Source organism: Pseudophryne corroboree, chromosome 4, assembly GCF_028390025.1.
Source record: "Pseudophryne corroboree isolate aPseCor3 chromosome 4, aPseCor3.hap2, whole genome shotgun sequence".
Classification (NCBI taxonomy): Eukaryota; Metazoa; Chordata; class Amphibia; order Anura; family Myobatrachidae; genus Pseudophryne; species Pseudophryne corroboree.
This window is the reverse complement of record NC_086447.1, coordinates 112005363-112020184: the sequence shown is the minus strand read 5'-3', so window position 1 is coordinate 112020184 and position 14822 is coordinate 112005363.

Sequence of the window (14822 nt, the reverse complement as noted above, 5' to 3'; positions counted from 1 at the left end):
GGGGGATGCTGCTAATCGTACATAGGGAGGGATGAGGGGCTGCTAATTGTGCTCAGGGAGTGGAGGCTGCTGCTAATTGTACCCAGGGCGGGAGGGGGTGTGCTGCTAATCGTGCCTAGGGAGGGGGTTATGCTGCTAATTGTGCCCAGGGAGGGAGAGGAGGAGCTGCTAAGGGTGCCCAGGGAGAGGTTGGGATCTGCTAAGGATGCCCAGGGAGGGGGAATGCTGCTAATTGTGCCCAGGGAGGGGTTGGGAGCTGCTAAGGGTGTACAGAGAGGGGGAGATGCTGCTAATTGTGCCCAGGGAGGGGTTGGAGCTGCTAAGGGTGCCCAGGGAGGGGGGTATGCTGCTAATTGTGCCCAGGGAGGGGTTGGGAGCTGCTAAGGGTGCCCAGGGAGGGGTTGGGAGCTGCTAAGGGTGTCCAGAGAGGGGGGGAATGCTGCTAATTGTGCACAGGGAGGGTTTGGGAGCTGCTTAGAATGCCCAGGGAGGGGGAGATGCTGCTAATTGTGCACGGGGATGGGAGCTGCTAAGGGTGCCCAGGGAGGGGTTGTGAGCTGCTAAGGGTGCCCAGGGAGGGGAGGATGCAGCTAATTATGCTCAGGGATGGAGAGGGGGAGCTGCTAAGTGTACCCAGGGAGTGGGGGTAAGAGCTGCTAAGTGTTCCCAGGGAGGCAGAGCCGGCCCTATGCATATGCCATCTAGGCAAATGCCTAGGGCACTTGGTATGCCTAGGGGCAGAAGCAGGTTCTGCTGATTAAAATGATATACGGCATGCCTATGTTCTGTGTGTGACTGTGGCTGTATCTGCACATTAAATGCTACATTACAGTGTATTCCTGGAAATCACTGTAACATAGCATTTCGTATGCAGTTACAGTCACAGTCGCACACAGAATATAGGCATGTCACATATCATTTTAATCAGCAGAAGCTGCTTGTGCATCCTAGTAATGCAAATAATTTTCTTTAAGAAAAAGGCACCCAACGTTAGCAGAGGTTCCAGCGGACTCATGCCAGGCATCTCCTGCTGCATGGCGTATTGAAGCAAGATGTTTGAGGACACATTTGTATCCAAGTAGAGGCTGAGGTCACAGTGTTAGCAGCCGTGTGAGTAATGTGTGTGGGTGGGTTGGTTGTGCAGTAGTGTTAGGCATATGTGTAAGGGGCATTATGTGTATAAATGCATTAATAATGTGGGGAATATGTGAAAGGGACATGTGTGTCATTATGTGTATAAGGGCATTAATAATGTGCGGCATATATGTAAGGCGCATTATGTTTATAAGGACATTAATAATGTGTGACATATGTGTAAGGGGCATTACTGTGTAGTATTATGTGTATAAAGGCATTACTAATGTGTGGCATTATGTGTATAAGGTGCTCTACTGTGTGGCGTAATGTATAGAAAGGGCACTACTGTGTGGTCTAATGTAAATAAAGAGCTATATGGAGTGGTGCAATGTGAATAAGGGGCACTACTCTGAGGAGTAACGTTTATAAAGTAAAGTAGTACTACTGTGTGATGTAACATGAATTAGGCGACACAATCGCATGAATAAATTTGCACTACTGTGTGGCGTAATTTTAATTGGGGGTACTATTGTGTGGTCATGCCCCTTCCCAGCAAGAACACACTCCTTTTTAGGCTCTGCTTTGAATGTGCACACTGTTCCTATTTAATATATAGGGGATATGAACACCAAAATGAGGACAGCTATGGGTGAGGGGTGATGGTGCTGGGAAAGGGATGCAGTGTCAGAGGCGGAACTAGCAGCGGTGCTAGAGGGCACCAGACAAAATCTTGCCTAGGGCGGTGCTAGGGTGCACAAGCCAAGCCTAGGTCATCATATTGGTTAGGGCCGGCTCTGCAGGGAGGGAGTGTTTATGAGAGCTTTAAGTTGGGTGGCAGTGTTCATAATTAAATGTATTGATATGGAGAACGACATCTCCAGCTGGGGATGCTGACAAGCTAAGTTTAAAAAATATATTGCTTTTAAGGCTAGATGATTAATAAGGAAGCCTGTACATCTTTTTACCAGTGAGTAATACTGTATGTGCGCAGATTGAGCTGAGCCACTCTCAAATGTACTGTAATTGCACCCACCTCCATGCTCCTAAGTAATGATTGGCAGAGGTATATAAAGTGGGCCATCAAATGTAGTGAGCAAGTCAACAGTCACAATGTCAACACTACAATGCCAGCACAAATTTACCAACTCAGTTCTAATGCTGCTTAAAGCATTTTTTCCCTATACTACAACTCACTACCTGATCTCCCCCCATATTTGTGTGTCTTGTCAGAATACTTTGCTTACTTTCTCCTTATCTTTTACTATTTTCCAATATTTCTATATCTTCTCCTTCCCTCTTTCCCCTGTGCTTTACTGTTCCTGGGCTCTCTCCTTCACCTACAGCATCAATGTTTGTTGTCTACTTCACAGGTTCTCAAACTCGGTCCTCAGGACCCCACACAGTGCATGTTTTCCAGGTCTCCTCACAGAATCACAAGTGAAATAATTAGCTCCACCTGTAGACCCTTTAAAATGTGTCAGTGAGTAATTAATACACCTGTGCACCTGCTGGGTTACCTGCAAAACATGCACTGTGTGGGGTCCTGAGGACCGAGTTTGAGAACCTATGGTCTACTTAATACTTTGTCTGATTTTTCCCAATGATTCTCCCTCTTTGATATAGTGCAGAGAGTTTGTACAGTCATGTTTTACAGTGTAGTGTATCCTAGGGGTTAGTAACGTGTAAGGGGGTATGGGACTTAGGGTCGACAGTGTCTAGGTCGACACCTATTGGTCGACAGTGGCTAGGTCGACACTAGAAATAGGTCGACATGGCCATTAGGTCAACATGAACAAGGTCGACATGAAAAAAGGTCGACATGAGTTATTTCATGTCTTTTGGTGTCGTTTTCTTCGTAAAGTGAACATGAACCCCAGTTAGTGCACCGTATCCCCTCGCATGGCTTGCTTCGCTCGCCATGCTTTGGGCAAGGTGCCTCATCCACTATCGCTGTGCTCGGCACAGGTTACTGTTCCCAATCGTAGTCCACAGGGATCGTAAAGTATGAAAACGTAAAAAAAATTTGAAAAACTCATGTCGACCTTTTTGTATGTCGACCTAATGGTCATGTCGACCTATTTCTAGTGTCGACCTAGCCACTGTCGGCTAATGGCGGGAATAGAGGGGTCAGTATTGTATGGTAATGAGGGGTCAGTGATGTAGCATAGGGTATAGAAGGGTCAGTAATGCAGCATTGGTTATAGAGTTATGTAGTGTAGGGTAAAGAGGGGTCAGTGATGTAGGTTATAAAGACGTCAGTAGTGAAGGGTAGTAGTGTGGGTAAAGAGGGGTAAATTATGTAGTGTAAAGTGGCATCAGCATAGATACTAATCCTAAGTACTTTGGGAGTCATTGCGAGTTGGTCGCTCGCTAGCTACTTTTAGCAGCCGTGCAAACGCATAGTTACCACCCACGGGGGAGTGTATTTTCGCTTTGCAAGTGTGCAAACGGTTGTGCAGCAGAGCGGGAAGAAAAGGTTTTTTGCCGTTTCTGAGTAGCTCTGGACTTACTCAGCCCTTGCGATCACTTCAGTCTTTTTGGTCCCGGAATTGACGTCAGACACCCGCCCTGCAAATGCTTGGACACACCTGTGTTTTTCCAAACACTCCCTGAAAACGGTCAGTTGCAACCCACAAATGCCCTCTTCCTGTCAAACTCCTTGCGATCGGCTGTGTGAATGGATTCTTCGTTAAATCCATCGCCCAGCAACGATCTGCTTTGTACTCGTACGACGAGCCTGCGCATTGTAGTGCATACGCATGTGCAATAGTAACCTGTTCGCTGCGCTGCGAAAAACGGCATCGAGCGATCAACTCGGAATGACCCCCTTTGTACGCTTATTGAATGAAGACAAAAAATGCAGAAAAAAAGTAAAGGTCAGCGGTCCCATACAAGTGACCAGCGCAATGCGTTGCATCAAGAAGCGTTATGTTAAACCCATATTAGTTCTGTCTGATAGCTTATAGAAGCTAGCCTATGAAAGTCTGTGGAGGCTGGGGGGCAGGCTGATCATGATCTGACGCTACTCAGTGTACTGTCTGCTGCTGCTACCATTCAGTTCCCAGTAGCTTCATACTACGGGCCATATTAATAAAGCCGTGGAGGGTGATAAATTGCACAGTGATAAAATACCAACCAATCAACTCCTAACTGTCATTTTTCAAACACAGCCTGTAACATGGAAGTTAGGAGCTGATTGGCTGGTATTTTATCACTGTGCAATTTATCACTCTCCAAGGCTTGATAAATCTCGGCCTAACAGTGAGTCACAGCTGGTGATGTAGAGCAGTGTTTGCGGGGGCAGATGGTTTGGCTCTCCTATTTCAAATTTGGTCTGCACTGTAGCCCGACCACAGCAACTGCCACTAGACTGCAATGCTCTTTCTGGGGGGGTGCCAATAACGTACACTGCCATGGGTGCTCAGACCCCTAGATACACCCCTGGGGAGAAAGAGATGCGTGAGGGATAAAATGTGTGAGAAAAGAGCGTTAACAGGGGAAAGAGCTGCATGAAGGAAAGCTGTGTCACGGGGAAGAGCTGTGATGTGTCTAAGGGGTCTATTTACTAAGCCTTGGATGGAGATAAAGCACACAGAGATAAAGTCCCAACCTACCAGCTTTTAACTTTCATTTTTCAAATACAGTCTGTGACATGCCAAGTATTTGCTGATTGGCTGGTACTTTATCTCCATGCACTTTATCTCCATCCAAGGCTTAGTAAATAGACCCCTAAGTGTAGGAAGAAAAAATATCTAATGTTATATGTTGACTGTGTAAAAGCTAATTTGGTAGAATAGCATATGGAGGTAATGTTTCTGGAATATGATAAGCTGCCTGAAGAGGTGAATTCTCAGGGAACACTTAAAGGTTTGGAGACTAGAGAAAAGTCTTGTGAATAAAAGTCTTGTGAGTGGGTGCTGCACAAAAAAAATCCTGTCACTGGGAGCAGGAAATGCATGTGTAAGAGAGATGCAGTTCTTGGTGGTCAGTAGATATAGAGCAGCTTTCCATCAAAGTGACAGGTACCACACCCCCTTTCTCCTGGGGCACGCCCCCTTTAATATTAAATTATAGTGTTTGATATCGCTTTTATATAAAATTTGATATAAAATTTATAGAGTTCGATATTAAACTGTATTAAAAGATAATGGCTTTGAAAAGGATGTCACGAAACAACAGTCTAGATAATGGCTTTGAAGTTGTAGCACATAATAGAAAATCTGACAGATAATCAGCAATTTATTATGTTAAATACACCACTGTTAATATTAACTTCAGCACAACAGTTAAAATATCATGTCATGTCACACAATTTCTTAGATGTACGGAAACAGATGGTTTCACACATTCCAACAGCTAAAAAAAAATGGGTTCTGACATTCCATTGTCACACACGGTACTGATTTAAAAGAGTATTGATTTTAATGACCGTGACCATGCATTCTTATATGTACGGAAACACAAATGGTTTCACACATTCCTGATTTAAAAGCGTATTGATTTTAATGACCATGACCATGCATTCTTAATTTTAATGACCGTGGCCATGCATGATTAATGATGACAGAGCAAATTTCAAAATATGCCTGATGGACACCAAGCATGTAACAAAAACATCTGGTTATTATTAAAGTGCACAATGTGTTAATCTCTGCAAAAGAACATTAGTACCACCTACAGGTCTATGTATTGCCTCAAAATTACATCTTAATTTATATATCTTTTTTATTTAAATACACAATAGTTTTAATAGAATCAGAATCAACTTTATTGAACATGCGCACTCACGCACACTAGGGATTCTATGTGGTACAATGCATCGCTAAGCAGTAACATGAATGTGGGAATACAGGGTATAAGAAGGGGTAAAAATGTAGCAAACATTACACATATGAGTTCATACTGCACTTTGCAACTGTACAATAGACTCGAAATATTAGACATATTGTGCATGTATGCATAAAAAGGAAGGATGCAATGGCAGAGCAGAATCGTGGCAGCCATCCACGGTGTCAACTAGAACTCATGCAATACACATAATACAGCAGGGTAAATTATAAGTATTTGGTATATTTTTGAAGTGCGGAGTACAACGTTTAAGAATCCGCTAACAGATTATATTTTCATTGTAACTGAAAATAAATATCAAACTTAATAAATTATACGTCCAAAGTGTATATTTTTAAAATCCCCGCCCCCGCCTCTTGGAACGACTTGTCATCCATCGCTTGTCTTGTTTAGATAGTGATGAGCTTTATATGTCTTTTATCACCGATGCCGCGACCCAACTGTTAAATTTTGCGGGGTACCCGCGCCACTTGACTAACATGTATTTTCGGCCGTCTTATTTTTTAAAACCTTTTCCACTTTGTAAACCCTGTTATAGTTTTTTGGTATGCTTTGAAGCTCTTCGGGGTAAAAACTACCTGTTATAACTTCACCGTACAGATCTGTCAACTTATAAAGCGGCTTAAGCCCTTTAGTGTTCACACTATGTACAACAAATATCTCCTCAGAAAAACTCTGTTCGTAGCCTTTCTGAAAATGCCCTTATATTTAGAAATATGGATGTGGTCACCGATTCCTAAACAAATGGGGGCTTTCTTACTTCTAAAGTAATCACCGTAGGTCGTTTTGAAGACACTCAATGTGTTAGAGTCATTCACATCGTTTGGAGCGCACTTAATCGTTCTATGGTATGTGTTATTATAGCTGCGTATGAATTCTTGTAAAACGTCTATATATCTGTATGTATTCTTTGCCGTGAAATAGCGCCACATTCGTGTTTTTTAAAGTCCTATTGAAGCGCTCTATAATAGCCGCTTTCACATCGTTATTGGTCGTGAAATGATTTATAACGTATTTTTCTAACACCTTTTTTAGGTTTCTGTTTAGAAACTCTTTACCGTTATCGGTTTGTAGCTTCATCGGCACAGCACCCCGCTGGAATATTTTTTCAAAAGCATTAGCGACTGTTGCGTCATTCTTAGCGGTCAGACATTCAGTCCATGCCCTCTTACTGAATATATCGATGACTGTTAATATGTATTTAATACCATCGTTGTATTTTGACAGATCTATCAGCGAAACCAAATCGCATTGCCACTGTTGATTTACACCCGATACACAAATCATGTTCCTTTTATAGTTTTTTCTTGCCGGCTTGTGCAACATGTATGCGTCTTGTTCTTGTAACCACTTTCTTACGTCGGATCTTTTAAATTTATTTTTAACCGACCCATAATATTTATCAATGCCGCTAAAACTACCTGGTTATAACACTGTGTAATATGCATCTTTCATCCACTTGATGTGACGCGCTGCGTTGCGTGACATTCTGTGGCTGGTGTTACGTGACATTCTTTTCAAAGCCATTATCTTTTAATACAGTTTAATATCGAACTCTATAAATTTTATATCAAATTTTATATAAAAGCGATATCAAACACTATAATTTAATATTAAAGGGGGCGTGCCCCAGGAGAAAGAGGGTGTGGTACCTGTCACTTTGACGGAAAGCTGCTCTATATCTACTGTAGTCATTCCGAGTTGTTCGCTCGTTGCCAATTTTCTCTATACTGCGATTTGTTGCTAAATGCGCATGCGCATGGTACGCAGCGCGCATGCACTTAGTTATTGAACTAAACACTTAGTAGTTTTGCTGTTCTCTGTGTGGCGCTTTTCAGTCGCACTGCTGATTAGTGAATGATTGACAGGAAGTGGGTGTTTCTGGGTGGTAACTGAGTGCTTTCAGGGAGTGTGCTAAAAAACGCAGGCGTGTCAGGGAAAAACACGGGAGTGTCTGGAGAAATGGGGGAGTGGCTGGACGAACGCAGAGCATGTTTGTGACATCAAACCAGGAACTAAATGGACTGAGCTGATCGCAATCTGTGAGTAGGTCTGGAGATACTCAGAAACTGCAAGAAAATATTTAGTAGCAGTTCTGCTAATCTTTTGTTCGCTATTCTGCTAAGCTAAGATACACTCCCAGAGGGTGGCGGCCTAGTGTGTGCAATGCAGCAGCTTACGAGCGATCAACTCGGAATGACCACCCTTGTGCAGAACAGAAAGGTGAGCTGGGAGATATTGTAAGAAAGGAGAAGAAATGTATGTTGGTGTAGTTTGGTTAATAGAATTATGTGGAAGTATTTTATATAGAAAGCTCTAAAATACAGGTTGCCAATGGAGGGACTGACAGAACAAAACAGAAAAAGATGAATGTTTTGTGAAGTGGGCAAGATGGGGAGGGGCAAGGGGTGTGGCATCTGTCAGGTGGGCAAGAAGGGGAGGGGCTAGGGCATGGCACCCACAACGGAGTGCAGCTAGGTGGGGGTAGTTCCACCACCTCTCTAGGACCACTTTAAGCTCTGCACAGACCTCTCATTTCCTCACAGTCACCAAGTGATTAGATGTGAATGTGACCAGGTCACCCAATTTTGCAGTCGAGAGTAGAACCTTATAGAAAGTTAATATTGTCAGTCTTGTATAATACTCCTATGTGAATCAGTGCCTACAGTATATGCAACCAGGATGGAACTCACAATACAGATGAATTTGTCTGTGAGGAAGTGAAGTTGCTTCAAACTACAAAGCTTGAAGTAAGTAAACCAGCTGAACAGAACTAGAAATAAAGACATATATGGAGATCTGAGAGATGTGAGCCTTATTCAACTTACAGAGAGCCATCAAAATCATAAGATGAAGTTTGTGGATCAATGTAAAAAAACATTCAAACATGTTACATGGAGAAGAGAGTACAGAATCTGTGAGTGGCAGTACTAGTACGCAGTGGCGTGTGGGGAGGTCAGTGGCTGGTGAGGCACTGCAGCTATAATGTCCGCCGAATCCTGTGTTGGGACTGGGAAGGGAGAGGGAGGAGGACATGAATGCAATTTTGTTGTCCAGGGCTTCCATTAACTTAATAGCACCATGGATGCGGCGCTATTAAGTTAATGGAAGTCCTGGACAACAAAATAGCCAGCAGTGGGTGACAGGGAGAGGGCGACGCCAGAGAGAGGGTGACAGCAGTGGGTGACAGGGAGCGGGTGACACCAGGGAGAGGGTGACAGGAAAAGCATGACGCCAGGAAGAGCATGACGCCAAGAAGAGCGTGACGCCAGGGAGAGGGTCGCCAGGGAGAGGGTGGCAGCAGTGGGTGATACCAGGGAGAGGATGACTAGGAGGGTGATGCCAGGGAGGGGGTGACAGCAGGGAGAGGGTGACAGCAGTGGGTAATGCCAGGGAGAGGGTGATGCCAGGGAGGGGGTGACATCAGTGGGTGACGCCAGGGAGAGGGTGACATCAGTGGGTGACGCCAGGGATAGGGTCACAGCAGTGGGTGATGCCAGGGATAGGGTAACGCCAGGGAGAGGGTGACAGCAGTGGGTGACGCCGGGGAAAGGGTGGCTGTAGTGGGTGACAGGGAGAAGGTGATACCAGGGAAAGGGTAACAGCAGTAGCAGCAGGTGAGAGTGTAAAAGAGAGATGTAAAGGGTGATGGGAACAAACAGTGAATGACAATTATATTGGAATTTACTTACATGGACCTGGGCGTAGAACTGCGGGGATCGCCGGTGACAAGAGTAGCCTGAACAGAAATCTGGGTACGCGAGAGAGAGAGTGACAGAAGAGGGGAGAAGCAGAGGATCATGGCCCCTCTCCCCCTCTGGCCAGACTGGTCTCACTGGGGTATATTTACTAAGGTCCCGATTTCATTCTAATTGGCTTTTTTTTCTAAGTGTGATCTCGGGAATTTACTAAACACAAATCTTGGCAGTGTTGGGGCTGTTCGTATTGAGATACACTGCCGACCGCACAAAAATGGTCAAACACGGCTGTTATTTAATAGACCTCTGTAATTTACTAAGAATTTGTATTCTCAATCACTGCCGACAATAGCCAAACACTGCCGGGAAAGCATGGAATTCGTAATAAAATTGAGCTTTCAAATAAACCTGCTTTTTGTTGGCGTGTTGTGATAGTCATGCAGGGATCAGTGAGATCCGTGCAGGCTGATCTGTGGAAAAGGGTGTGAATGGGTTAAAATTTAAAAAGAAATGCGTGTTTCCCCCCTCCTAAGTATAACCAGCCTCAGGCTCTTTGAGACGGGCCTGATTGTTTAAATACTGGGGAAAAAATTGGACAGGGGTTCCCCATATTTAGACAACCAGCACCGGGCTCTTAGTCCGGTCCTGGTTCCAAAAATATGGGGGACAAAATATGTAGGGTTCCCCCGTATTTTTAAAACCAGCACCGGGCTCCACTAGCCAGAGAGATAATGCCACAGCCGGGGGAGACTTTTATATTGGTCCCTGCGGCCGTGGCATTACCCCCCCAACTAGTCACCCCTGGCCGGGGTTCCCTGGAGGAGTGGGGACCACTTAAATCAAGGGGTCCCCCCCCTTCAGGCACCCAAGGGCCAGGTGTGAAACCCGAGACTGTCCCCAGCACCCCTGGGCGGTGGGTGCCGGGCTGATAGCCATAAGTGTGTAAATAAAAAAGGATATTGTTTTTGTTGTGGAGCTACAAGGCCCAGCAAGCCTCCCCCACTTGCTGGTACTTGGAGAACCACAAGTACCAGCATGCAGGGAAATAACGGGTCCATTGGTACCTGTAGTTCTACAAAAAAAATACCCAAATAAAAACACAACACACACCGTGAAAGTAAAAATTTATTAAAACACACTTACGCACTCACACATACTTACCTACATCCCACGCCGAGAATCACGTCCACTTGTCCAATAGAATCCAATAGGGGTACCTGTAAAAATGAGAGATTACTTACCTACATCCCATGCCGAGAATCATGTCAACTTGTCCCTTAGAATCCAATAGGGGTACCTGTAGGGGAGAAAAAAGGAGAGAAAAAAACAAGAGAGGAGAGAGGATAAACAGGTGAGAAAGGGCGGGGTGTACTAACCTCTCCGGCAGCGTTAATTGCCTTTCTCTGCGCTCCCCTGACATCTCCTCGGTAACCTGGCTCCTCCCCGTCCCAGCGCTGTTATTCGCTTTTTGTTGTTCACATGCACCACCTCCTCACCACCGCAACCACTCAGGACTCAGCATTGTGGATGCCGCGCTGAGCCTTGGTATTCACTGGCGACGCATGTGCTCATATCACAGCATCCTGAGAGGTAGCTGTGATGCGGAAACAACAGGAGCGAATAGCAGCGCCAGGACGGGGAGGAGCCAGGTTACTGAGATGTCTTGGGAGAGCAGAGAAAGGCATTTAACGCTGCGGGGGAGGTTAGTACATCCCGCCCAAAGAAAGACACAGGGAATGGGAAACAGATGAGAAAGAGAAGTAGGGGGAAGGAGTACAGAAATGAGCTACTTAAGAACAAAGAAAATAAAAATACATTTACCATGGAGGGAGGGAGGGAGGGGGAGAGAGAGAGAGAGAGAGAGAGGGAGAGGGGGAGAGAGAGAGAAAGACGAACCTCGGATCAGATCAAGGTGCAACTTCCTGGACACCAGGGTGTTTCCTCTCTTGCCGGCGGAGGCAGCAGGTGGCTTCTGTAATCATCGGGCCGCCGCAGGGGAGACAACTACATGGGGGAGGGAGGCGGAAGGTTCCGACCCTCTGCCAGGTGTGGATCAGCAGCAAGCGGCCACCTCACATTCCAGCTGGGGTCATGGAGGCTAACGCGCCGCGATGACAGGACAGGAGGAGAGGGAGGTGAGCGACGCCGCAGCGTGTGGGTGATTGGACCAGCGGATCCATCCCTGGATCCGCTGTCCAATCACATCAGGCCCTGTCCCAGAGGCACTTCTACTAGTGCTGCTGTATCGTCGTTTTTTCAATAGGCTTTTGCAGCCCAGTCCTTGGCCCCGCCCCCCACTTTATGCTCAATAACATTTACAACGGGAGGCACTGTTATCAGTGCCTCCTATACTATTCACATGTCTCAAAATGATTAGAATATTATAACGAAGATACTTATGACACATAATATGTGTCATAAGTATCTTCCTTGTATTATTTTAATCATGAATGACAGGGGAGGCACTGCCTCCCCTGCCTGCACAGTGCCTCCCCTGCCTGCACGTCCCTGCTAGTACGTCCTCTAATACAAAGGTCTAAAGTTTATGATAAGTTTTTTTCAGGGAGGTGTCTGATTAGCTCTAAAATGTATTCTGCAGTAAGACAACAACCCCAAACACACAGCCAATCTCATTAAGAACTATCTTCAGCATATAGAAGAACAAGAAGTATTGGAAGTGATGACAGGCCTGATATAAACATCATTGAATCTGTCTGGGATTACATGAAGAGACAGAAGGATTTGAGCAAGTCTACAGTACATCCACAGAAGATCTGTGGTTAGTTCTCCAAGATATTTGCCGTCTGTCAGGATCCCGGCGCACATTATACCGGTGCCGGAATTCTGACAGCCGACATACCAACGCCTTTACCCCCTCTTGGGGGTCCAGGACCCCCTCGAGAGAGAATAGATAGTGTGGCACGCGTAGCGCACCACTGTGCCCGCAGCGAGCCCGCAAGGGGCTCATTTGCGCTCGCCCAGCTGTCGGTATGCCGGCAGTCAGGATTCCGGCGCCGATATGCTGGCCGCCGGGAGCCCGCCCACCGGCATACCCTACTACACCCGTTTGGAACAAGCCCCCCTGCAGATTTACTTCAAAAACTGTGTGCAAGTGTATTGATGCTGTTTTGAAGTCAAAGGGTGGTCACACTAAATATTGATTTGATTTAGATTTCTCTTCTGTTCATTCACTTTGCATTGTGTTAATTGAGAAAAATAAACTATTAACACTTCTATTTTTGAAAGCATTCTGATTTTGCAGCATTTTTTCCACACCTGCCTAAAACTTTTGCATATTACTGTATAGGTATCCGGACTCTGGATTGTCAGTGTCTAGCTCGACACACTTTAGGTCGACACCTATAGTTCGACAGTGGGTAGGTCGACACGCCATTAGGTCAACATGGAAAAAAGTCAACATGAGTTTTTCACATATTTTTTTTGAACTTTTTCATACTTTCCGATCCATGTGGTCTACAATTGGGAACGGTAACCTGTGCGGAGCGTAGTGGTAGTGGAGCACGGCACATTGCCCAAAGCATGGCAAGCGAAGCGAGCCATGCAAGGGGACACGGTGCACTAAGTGGGGTTCCCGGTCACTTTATGAAGAAAATGACACCAAAAAAACATAAAAAGCTCATGTCGACCTTGTTCATATCGACCTACTGGACGTGTCGACCTATTTCCTATGTCAACCTACTCACTGTTGACCAACAGGTGTCGACCTAGACACTGTTGACCCTGAGTCCCAGATCCTACTGTATAAAGGGCCTTATTCAGCAAGAATCGCATCAGCGATGTGATCACATCTGGCTGATTTTCAGGCCAGTGCGCAGGGCCTGTCCTGCACATGCATGGCCCAGGAGATGCAGTCGCGGGTCCTGCCCATTTTTTCGGGGCGGCCACATGACGTCTCACATGGCTGCGACTGGTAAGATGGATGCGCTGCTGCTGACTTCACTGTTTTGCCGGGTCTACTCTGTCTGTTACAGGGAAGAACCTGGCTTTCTAGCCACCAGTGGCTTCCAAGCCTGCAATGGTCTTTGACTGCAGCCCCACCTGGACTGTATGACTGCCAGAACTCCAACTGGGTTCAATTGCGATTGCACTGCAGACCCCACAAAACAAGAGAAGCCCCCTGCCTGAACGGGGGTGGTATAGCACATAGACAGTTAAAAGATAGACAGTCATTAGGTAGACACCATGTGGTTGACAGTCAAACGATAAACAGGATTAAAAGTAAGACAGGGTCAAAAGTCAGACACAAAAAAAATAGTTTTTTTGTGTTTTTAAACATTTTTAACCCAAATTTGGTGAAATTCGTCCCCTCCAGGGCTCGCTACAGTTTCTAGTAATACCACAGTGAACAAGTTGCACTTTATCATTATGATAGAAAACACTTTATGAGCTCTGGGTAAGGAGAGCGGATTATTATGGTAACTCTGGCTTGTTGAAGACTCAGCACCTCCTCCAACACTGTGACCCCCTATCTCCTCACCATCAGTCACCGCTGTGCCAGCCATGACATTTTCCAGTGTGACATTCTGTCCCATTTTGCAAAGCATAAAAATGTAAATGATCTGTTAGCGACACACAACACTGCAGAGTCCTGTGTGTAAAGGGGTGTGGTATTGAAAGTCGACAGTAACTAGGTCGACAATGTCTAGGTCGACCACTATTGGTCGACAGTAACTAGGTCGAAAGGGTGTCTAGGTCGACAGGGTCTTTCGGTCGACATGTTCTAGGTCGACAGGTCAAAAGGTCGACATGAGTTTTTAATGTTATTTTGGTGTCGTTTCTTCGTAGAGTGACCGGGAACCCCAATTAGTGCACCGCGTCCCCTCGCATGGCTCGCTTCGCTCGCCATGCTTCGGGCATGGTGCCTTCGCTCCGCTACCGCTTCGCTCGGCACAGATTACCGTTCCAATCGTAGTCCACGTGGATCGTTAAGTATGAAAAGGTTCAAAAAAAGAAAAAAATTGTGAAAAACTAATGTCGACCTTTTGACCTGTCGACCTAGAACATGTCGACCTAAATACCCTGTCGACCTAGACACCCTGTCGACCTAGTTACTGTCGACCAATAGTGGTCGACCTAGACATTGTCGACCTTTCAGTCCGGATCCCGTGTAAAGGATGGACACTTCATACATAACAGTGACATCTCACAAGTCAAAACATTAGATAGCAAAAATATGTT